The following is a 10,027-nucleotide window of genomic DNA, read 5'->3' on the forward strand; positions in this document are numbered from 1 at the left end:
ACATGAACGATGTTTCGCAAGACTGCCTTTTTATCTGTACGTTAAAGTGACAGTTGAATTACATTATCTTAAAATTACTTTATAATTTAATCAGTGTTATTCTTTTTGCTGCTTCACCTTTTGCTATTTATTTCTAAAATTACTTATTATTTTGCGTTGAGCGTGTATAATAATTGAAGGGGAAAGCGCGCCCTCTGCTGGATTTTTAATGTTGCTCTTGAAGTTCTTATTTTTTCCACAGACCATTAAATTAAACTGATTTTATTAAGTTTTTTTGCAGTTATTTAAGGTATATTTATATTATACCGTGTCTACTCAAGTGACAGTAATTGAAAACTTTTTATTGTTTAAAGAAATTAAATTTAATTCATTTTATCACTAGCAGTCTAGATGGAATCAACACACACATGTTGTTATATTCATTCAAACCACTTAATATTATTATGTTATTCTGAATTTTTTCAAGGTAAAGAACCGAAAGCTGCCATGGAAATAATGGAAACAACACAGGCAATTTTTCCTTCCTCACTCTTGCTGGGGTTTAATACATCATTAATTAACATGTGTCACATTATTAAATGATTCATGTGGAACAAATGCTATAGCGATATGAATTGAAGGATAAACATCTTATTTCAAAATAAACCATAGATGTCATTTTTCTGTATACAATAGTGTCTTAAGAATACATGTACAGTATGTCGATATAAATATGAACTTTTAAGATACAATATTTTCATAATATACATCTTTGTAATACACATTTGTAATAGACTAGATAACAATATTAAAGTAAAATATTGCACAGCTCCCACAGTATATATAAATCAGTCTTCAAGTATGTGGATGTCCCTTGAGGACAACAAAAATTATTTCTTCCATAAAGAGTTCTCTCTCTCTCTCTCTCTCTCCCTCTCTCTCTCTCTCTCTCTCCGCTCTTCATCATTGGTCCTCCAAGGTAAATAGCTTTAAGTCATAAAAGTTAGTTCCTTTTCCCTCTTCTTGCTATTCTCTCTCTGTCCTCTTCTGGCAGAGTTCTAGGCTGTTCCTTCATTCCTCCAGCAGAGGGCGCATCAGTGCTGCAGAAGAGACAGAGAGTCAAGTCCCAAAGCTCCATTAGAATGACAAGAATGCTAAACACATGCACAGAGCATTGACCATCTATTTCCTGTCGTATTGCCTTAGACCCACAAAAAAAAAAAAAAAAAAAAAAAAGGTTGTGATTTTTATTTTTCCAATTGATAACACTCCTATTTTCCACAACCACTTTAAGTGACCTGAGTCCTTCTCAGTCCAACCCATCAGGCAGAGGATGGAGAGAAGGATGCTCCAGTTGCTCCTTTGTGCCTGAAGAGAATACACTAACGTTCAGCATAGGTAGTATCAGAAGTATCTCAGTAAACCGAGCCAATAGAAACCAAAGACTCAGGACAAACCGCAGAGGTGTTCCTGGGTTGTTCTTTAATAGAGAGATTGAACCCATGCCAGCTTGAGACGGCTTTTGTGGAAAGTTAGCGCAGGGAGGTTTGATGGAACTAACGTCTCCGCCTCCGTCCATAGCCCTTTGAGCTGATCTTCTCAGCAGGGGCGTTGCTCGTCTTTGTGTTGATCATATTCACAAGGTGGGCCAGGTCGTGCACGGAGCAGGTGGACAGAACGCAGCCCGCTCTTTCCACTCTTTTGACTGAGTAGGCTACGTCTGTACGCTTTACCCTCACACTCCTAGAGAGAAACAGAAAGCAATTAGGTCTCTTGCATCCGTTCACCCAGCTAACAGGGAACGTTCTCAGAATGTCCTGGAGAGATTCTCTCAAAACATTCCAATAATGTTAACAGATCTGGTCTTTAATAATGTGCTCAAAATGTGTCACATTATTCATGGAATGTTTTTTTTTTTTTTCAAAAACCTTTTAGTTGGACATTCGTCTTACATTTTAAATGTTACTATTTGTTTCAGAACATTCAGAGAACATTCAAAAGTAGATGATAAAGATTCGTCAGTTTGGCCTTCATATGTGTCTATTCAGTCGAAGAATGTGACATACCTGTGCTGTGGTACAAATGACTCGGGATCGCTGCTCCTCTGAGTCAGCAGAGCTGCTGAGTCGCTCTCGCTCCTCTCGGACAAGCTGTGGACATCTCTCCTCACCCTACCTTGAAGCCAAACACTGAGCCTAGCCGATGACAAGAGAAAGCCATTAGGTTTGATTCAAAACCTACATGAGATGAGTGGTTTAGTCATGAGCGTACCTTCTCAAACCATCTGTATTCAGAGGTTTTGCGCTTGTGATGCTCGGCAGAAGTGCTGTCAGCACACACCACAGGAAAGCCTTCTGAAGCACTGAGTTCATCGTGAATGGAACCTATGGAAGAACATGCCAAAATGTAATTAGTCATATAAAAAGCACGCTCTTTTTCTAATTCTCTTCAACAGATTAGTTCAGAGCAAAAATGTCCAAATTATGTGATCTTCCTGTTCCCGGGGGACTCCACACTAGTCATTCATTTATTTTCAAAGTTACACAGAGGTTAAGTTTTGCTCAACCATGTCATTTCCCAGTAGTAAGATTAATGCTTGCCTGTGGAGTCAAGTGCACCTTTGGTGCAATGATAATGATTTGCCATAAAGTCAATTTTTTGACCTTTGAGGTCACTAAAGCCAAAAATTCACAAGTCAGAATAAGCAAACCAAGAAAACATACCTGATAATTTCAGTCGTTCTCTAGAATTCACTCAAAGGATTATTTTGTATTTCCAAGTAGCATCCAGATCTTGGTTGGCTAGGGATGAGTATCAGCTGTGACACTGCTAATGGTCTGAGTTTCACAGGAAAACCTGAATGCTTTATATACTTGACAGGGGGTGGGAAGGGGCGGGAGCTGTCTTGAGTGACAGCAGCCACATCCCTGTTCTAAACTAGCCAACAACTTTACATGCCCTGTCTTAAAAGGATGGAATATAACCCCTGGGAGAAATCATTAATTCAGCATTCCTGTAATATTGTTTTTAATTAGATGACACCATTTGTTTTAGTTCCGAATTATTTTCATATCTCCTGCTTGTCTGTATTCACAGAGTCGGACTCGGGGAGGTTTTGAATTGTAGATGGACAGACAGAATTGTATTTGGAAAGATTCATTTACCAGACAAATATGCTTCAGAATCAGCCTTGCAAACGTGCGATGATGAACTTCCTGCGAAGAATCTGGAATGCACATCTAATTGGTGATGGAGTTTATTTCAGATGATGTGACTGGGAGATGTTGTCCTTGGGATAATGACTCCGTACAAGTCCTCACACATTCCAGCCACCTACACATTTTGTTAACAAGTTAGGAATGTGGAATTAATGATTTCTATATCGAGTACAGCTATTATGACACCAGAGGCTTTAGCCAAAATAATTTGTGAATGGAACATGCCCAAATTTGTAACTGAAGAGAGAGAAAAACTGTAGATGATAATTATTGCTGCTCAAACATTTTGCTCACCCCAAAAATGTGACTTGGTTTTCCTCTCTCTGGATCTTTACTAATTCATATGGCTCATCCATAATTATACAAATAAATAAAATTCATTATACTGGTGGTATATACTGTACCATTCAGAAGTTTGGGGCAAGTTAGATATATGTTTGTAATGTTTTTGAAAGAAATATCTTATGTTTACTAAAGTCGATCATTTATTTGATCAAAAATAAGGATATTGTGAAATTGTTACAATTCAAAATAACTTTTAATATATTTTATACAGGGGGAAAATAAGTAATTTCTAATAGTTTTTTACAAGTGCTAATGTAGTACACAGTTGTGTCTTGTTTTTAAAAGCGTTTCAGCACATTAGACACAATAGAATTGCAAATAGGCTGTGTGACTATGGTAACGTTATGTTAATTGTTTCATAAGGTTGCTGGAAATGTTTCCGCCAAGTGTAGACATGTTCAGGAAAGACAACTTTACTCCTACCAGTTTCCATTAAATTCAACAACACCCAATTCTATATTTAAGTCAGCAAAGCCTCTCCCTCTCGCCTTTTTATCTGTAGAAAGTAGAAATACAGTCTCACTTTTTTACAGTGTCAAGGTACCGAGTGTTCTGGAACAATAAAGCTCAATCTTCTGTGCTCTCGCTGTCTTACAGTCTTGGTGTAAGTGACAAACTGTCTGAATTTGTGGTTTTCTATTATGCTGCAGAAAACTAGTGAGGAACTGACTGATATAGTGTGGTGATTAGAGCTAACAATAATACTGTCTCAGGAAGAAAGCTAGAATAAACCAGAATTGGATTCTAACAGCATCAAAGTATTACGTCTATAGTGAACTTCTTTTGGGGGGTCACATGTTTTAATGTAAGCGTGACAGCTCAGCTGTGATGTATTTCCTTTTTTCAGTAATAGAGTGATTACATATATGTTAGTCCCCCCCTCTGTGTACATCGCCAGCTGTTAAATGTGGTTGAAGCAGGTTGAAACCAGACTTTGGTTATATCAGTGCTTGAGCGACGACTCCAAAAAAATTGAGAGTGTATTCCAAGCAGATGGGGCAAGTCCCCTAGAGGCATTGTTATTGCAACATCATCAAGTCAATGAATACCGACAGCCACAAATTATTTTGAGCCTCAGGAAGAGAATCTCCTCCATGAAAATGACACATCTCATCACATCCCCGTACATGCTCTCCTGTTTACACTTGCCAAGTAATGCATCGCGAAACCACCGTGACATTTTATGCAAAATCCATTCTGTTCTCAGCAAGTTATCTGGTTGCCACTTTCTTTATTACTATCGGGTGTCCTGTATATATTGTATTATATAAGTGGTTTGATGTAATGACATGCTCGGACAGCACATGTTATTTATTTGTTAATAATCTGTGCATCAAAATTAATATTACTCCTCACAGGCTGATTTTATAACCAGCCGCTGGTGGAGATCCAGTGGATTTGATTCAAAACAAGTGGGTCGTATCTTTTTTACTATCACTCTTTGCATGGTGTGAACTCTGTTTTCGTGCTCAAAGAGAAATCACTAACAGATTTAGAAGTGTGGTTATTTCAACTCTGTTTCGTGGAAGTGTTTATGTGGCCTCCCGGTTACCACAGTAGGTCTGTTGGATTTTTGAGCATTTTTTCTGCTCTGAGAAAAATTTTATTATTATATGAGATAATAATACTGTTTTTAAACAATACATTTATTGTTAGTCCTCTGAAAACAAGTCTTTGTTTTGGTTTTTAAGTAAATGTATATTGTGTTCATGATGTTTTGACATTTTAGATGTAAAACGAAATGAGACCATTTTTTTTTTACATTTTTGTTGGCCAAATTAGCATCACCCTCGTAAAAAAAAATTCATAATTCCGGATATTTTTTATTTTGATGGCTCTTCGGAAGTAACAGGTGATCGCGTAATAAAAACTTACTCACACTTTTGTGCTACGACATCAGATCCAATATAGCAAGCACAGAATTAGCTTTTAGTTTCGGTCTTTCTGAAAATCCTGGATCAAACTGTGCCTTGTTAGTAAATGAATCAAGCATTTAAAATGAAATTAACAAAGGGCCAAATTCTTATTGATGTGGTCGTTAGTAGTTAGTAGTTCATCAAATAAAGGTTATTGTTTGGATTTTGTTTTTAGACTAACAAGAGAGTGTTGAGAAACTTACAGAATGTTTTTATTACACAATGACCTCATATATCAAAAGATCAAAGGAATTTTGATTTGTCAGATCATGACCCCTTTAAAGCCCAGTCCTAAATGGAACCCTTAGCTTTTGTGGCCCTTCTTTGGGTTGACACTTTGAGGATGAAATTTTGCGAAGACTATCAATAGTACCTGTAATCTGCTTTTTTATCTCACCGATAAAAAAAATGGAGGCCACAAGTAAGCATCAATTTTGACATTTAAGATGCGAGATAATCTGAATTGAACTGTGTGTGAATTGTTCCGTTTTTAGCTAGTTTTTAAAGATTTTAGACTGAAAAATCTCATTTTCAAGGATGCATAGCATACTTAACCAAAATCTGAATGATTTGACATACTTAAGAGTAACACATGCACTTCCTAGCAGCTAAATCTAGCTTTCTTGGGAAAACTAGCTTTGAGAAGTGTGTACTCATAGCTCAAGCAAAGAAATGTCTTTAAGACGACATGCTAACAGGAACTGTTGATTATTCTGGAAACGCTTTATTTCAGCTAAAAACATTAAAAGGCGTTTCAGGTAATTAACTGCCAGCTTTCTGAGAAGCATCACCTGAAAGATGTGAATGACTTTCTGAGGAATTAATTTCTAAATGCAAGTCGTTTCATAAACTTTAAAGTCATTAAATGTTACAGTTGTTATTTAGTTTTGGCTGTTCTTGCACTTAACAATGCTAGTCTATTCTCTGTTTTGTGTTTGAGACACATCATCACTTCAATTCGAAAGCATTTTTGCTCTCTGGAACCACTTACATGTAATCTTCCGTGGCATTTTTCTAGCTATTATTGTCTGGATTTTTATTACTCACAGTTGCGGGTATTGCACAGTTTTGATTGGTCAGTCATTGTGCCTAATCTGATTGTAAAGACGCTGTGGATCACTTATGTGTCTAGCATGTGAAGTGAAGTATGAGAGTAAAATACCTAAAGTAATGATTCTTGGAAATGCAGACATGATCCCCTGATGGTCAACCATCCGTTGTTGTCACAATGATTTTCTGCTGTGTTGGTGCTCATGTTCTGTCATGCATAGCTGTTTTTAGCACTCATCTGTTGCCATTTGTGACATTATATCATTGTCATGCAGTTTATAATCATGCATTTTGTCTTCTTACAAGAATGGAATTTTATGGGGGATAGGATGTAGTAATTAATTAATTTAATTAGCAAAACACTTAAACTGTTTTTTTAACACATTTCTTGGGCTAAGATGTCTGAAATAAAGAGAATTATATAGATATAATGCCCTTGATAGTAAAAGCAGCTTTTTGGTTTGCTTGAATTGGGCACACAATTCAGACGATTTTAAATGACAAGTAAATGTTTTCAATGCTTTTTTATTTGCCAGTTTTCTCCTGCTCCAGAGGTCCACTTTTAGTGCTTAGCTGGTTAATAAGTGTCAGAGAAATGCCTGTAATGTATGCCAAGCAGTCGTGGAGCAGAGATACCAGAATGGAAAACTACACTGTAAATCGATGTGCTGTGTCCTGAAATAATGTGGTTAGAACTTTTGTAAAAAAAAGGGGCCCATACCTTATTTATTTTTTTTTTTTTTTAATTTATATGTATTCACGAGCAGGTTTAATAATTCCCTTAAACACGTATTGAAATGTCACTGTATTTGACTGAATGTCTGACAAAGCAGGTATAGCAAGGAGCCCTTGTGCCCACCATTAAAATCATAGTGACCACATAACAATACCCTAGCAACAAGTCAAACATTTGCATCAACAAGTGCAGTCACTTTTTCTTCATAATTAATATTTACTTAATTTTGTGGGTCAGTGAGAGAAAAAAAAAAATTAAATACAATAAAAAAGCAACAAAAATAAATGCTGTTCTTCTTTTGAACTTTTTATTCATCGAAGAATAAAAATAAAAAAATCTGTTTTCAACATTGATAATAAGAATAAATGTTTCTTGAAGCCCAATCAGCATGTTAGAATGATTTCTGGGAGATCGTGTGACACTGAAGACTGGAGAAATGGCTGCTGAAAAAGCAGCTTTTCCATCACAGGAATTCATTACATGGTAAAAATATATTAAATTAGAAAACAGTTTTAAATTTTAATACCATTCTCATGGTATTACTGCTTTTACTGTATTTTTGAAACAAATAAATGCAGCCTCTTTGAGCATACTTCAAATACACCAAAATATATTCAAAACAGTTCAAAACTGAAACAGTATTGTGCTTATTTTTATTTATTTAATAATTTATTTATTTTTCAGTCAAACTCAACAACGTAATATTTTTTATCACTGTAGTAAATGTTACTGTCTAAAGCATGGAAATATTAGTATGTTCAAAAAGTTTGGTGATGCCAATATTGTTTTGTTTTTAATAATAGTTGGTTTAAAAGTCAACATTATTGTTATGAGTAAATCAAATCAATAATTTCTGTAAATAATATAAAATAACATGAAATAATTCTGTGTCAGCTCTCAGCAAGGCTACTCAAATTAAGTAAAACAATCATTTTAATTACTAGACTTAATTAAGTCTATATCTGCAAGTAGACAGAAAAGAAGTGAATTAATTGTGACGACCAGGTACATTTTAAAGACATGAAATCACTGTAAAGTAATGCTCAGCATATTTATAGAGTTTATGGTGAACTGTGAAGTCTTACGAAGTCACACTCAACCTGCGCAGTGTGTGTTCATTAGACCACTTGCTGTTAACCAGCATGTCTTGTGTTCCCAAAGTACAATAAAATATTTTCCACTGCATCTTTTAAAACTGAGTGAATGATTATATGAGTGATGACACATGCTCCTCTTTTTGTAATCTTAATAGCCAGACTATGTTTCAGTAATCGGGAGACAGTAATTCAGAGATTTCTCCTTGGCTATGAGCAGCACACAGTCTAATTTTGCTTTTGGGACTTCTTGTAAGTTATTTGTAAGTCTTTGGTTCTTGGCTTGTTATCTTCTTTGTGGTTTTATTATAGATGTCTATGAGTTGCACTACATAACCCTTACTTTTGCTTATGTAATCTTTATACTAAAGAATCTTTAGACGTGGACTCAATGAGACTGTTCTTATTTATCTTATACAACAGGAATCACTTCACTACATTTTCAGCTTCCATGGAGGTCCATTGTAAGGTTTGCAACACATGCTAATTGTATCTTATTCCCATCAGTGCACATGCAAGAGGAAGTTACAACAAGATTCTGTCAAAATCAGATAGGTTCTTTATTTTATTTAATTCACTTAAAATATTTTTAAGATGAATGGTTAAATCCTGTAACAATGACTGTTCAGGAAGTAATGTGAGACAGCATTGCTAAAATGTAGGGTTATTTTGGGGTTACTTGAAAACCTTCCAATCTACACAACTATAATGACCTAAGACTAACCCCACCTGATCCCATACTAATGTTTTAATATTACAAATCATCATCAGTTAATGAATTATTATTATTATTATTAAAAGTTATTATTAGTATTATTCCTTATTTGATTTATCAGCAGGACTTATGTTTGAAATAAAAGCCTGTTGGTAAGTTGTGAATGACACCTCAACTATAAAAAAGGGTGGCATTTGTTCTAAGCACAAAAGTCTGAATAGATTTGTTATTGTTACACGTGATTGTATTCCTGTTATCTTTGATTTTCCTTGTAGTTTAAACTTCCTGAGAACATAGAAGGACTGCACACATGCATGTATAATGTTTAAATAAGTAACATGTTTCCTGGAGCTATACCTGCTTTGTCAGACATTCAGTCAAATACAGTGACATTTCAATACGTGTTTAAGGGAATTATTAAGCCAAAAATCAAAATAAGATAAAAAATGACTCACCCTCAGGCCATCAAAGATTTGTTTCTTCATCTGAACTTATTTGAAGTTCACTTGCTCACCATGGATCCTCTGTAGTGAATGGGTGCCGTCAGATTGAAAGTTCAATCAGCTGAAAAAAACTTAACATTAGTTCTCAAGTAATCCACATGACTCCAGCCCATCAGTTAACTTCTTGTGAAGCAAAAAGCTGCGTGTTTGTAAGAAACAAATTCTTCAAGAAGTTTTTAACTTCAAATCGTTACTTCCAGTTAACATAAGTTCCTTAACATAATACTGCTTTCTAAAGTGAAAAATAAATCTTATCTGAATCAGGAGAGAAATATGCACATTTGCTTCTTACAAACTTGAAACTTCACAAGATGTTAATCGATGGACTGGATTCGTGTAGATTACTTGTGGATTGTTGTGATGTTTTTATCAGCTGTTTAGACTTGCATTCTGAGGGCACCCATTCACCACAGAGGATCCATGGTGAGCAAAGTGAATTAATGCTACATTTCTCCAAATCTGTGCTGATGA

Source organism: Carassius gibelio, chromosome B18 (genome assembly GCF_023724105.1).
Source record: "Carassius gibelio isolate Cgi1373 ecotype wild population from Czech Republic chromosome B18, carGib1.2-hapl.c, whole genome shotgun sequence".
Lineage (NCBI taxonomy): Eukaryota > Metazoa > Chordata > Actinopteri > Cypriniformes > Cyprinidae > Carassius > Carassius gibelio.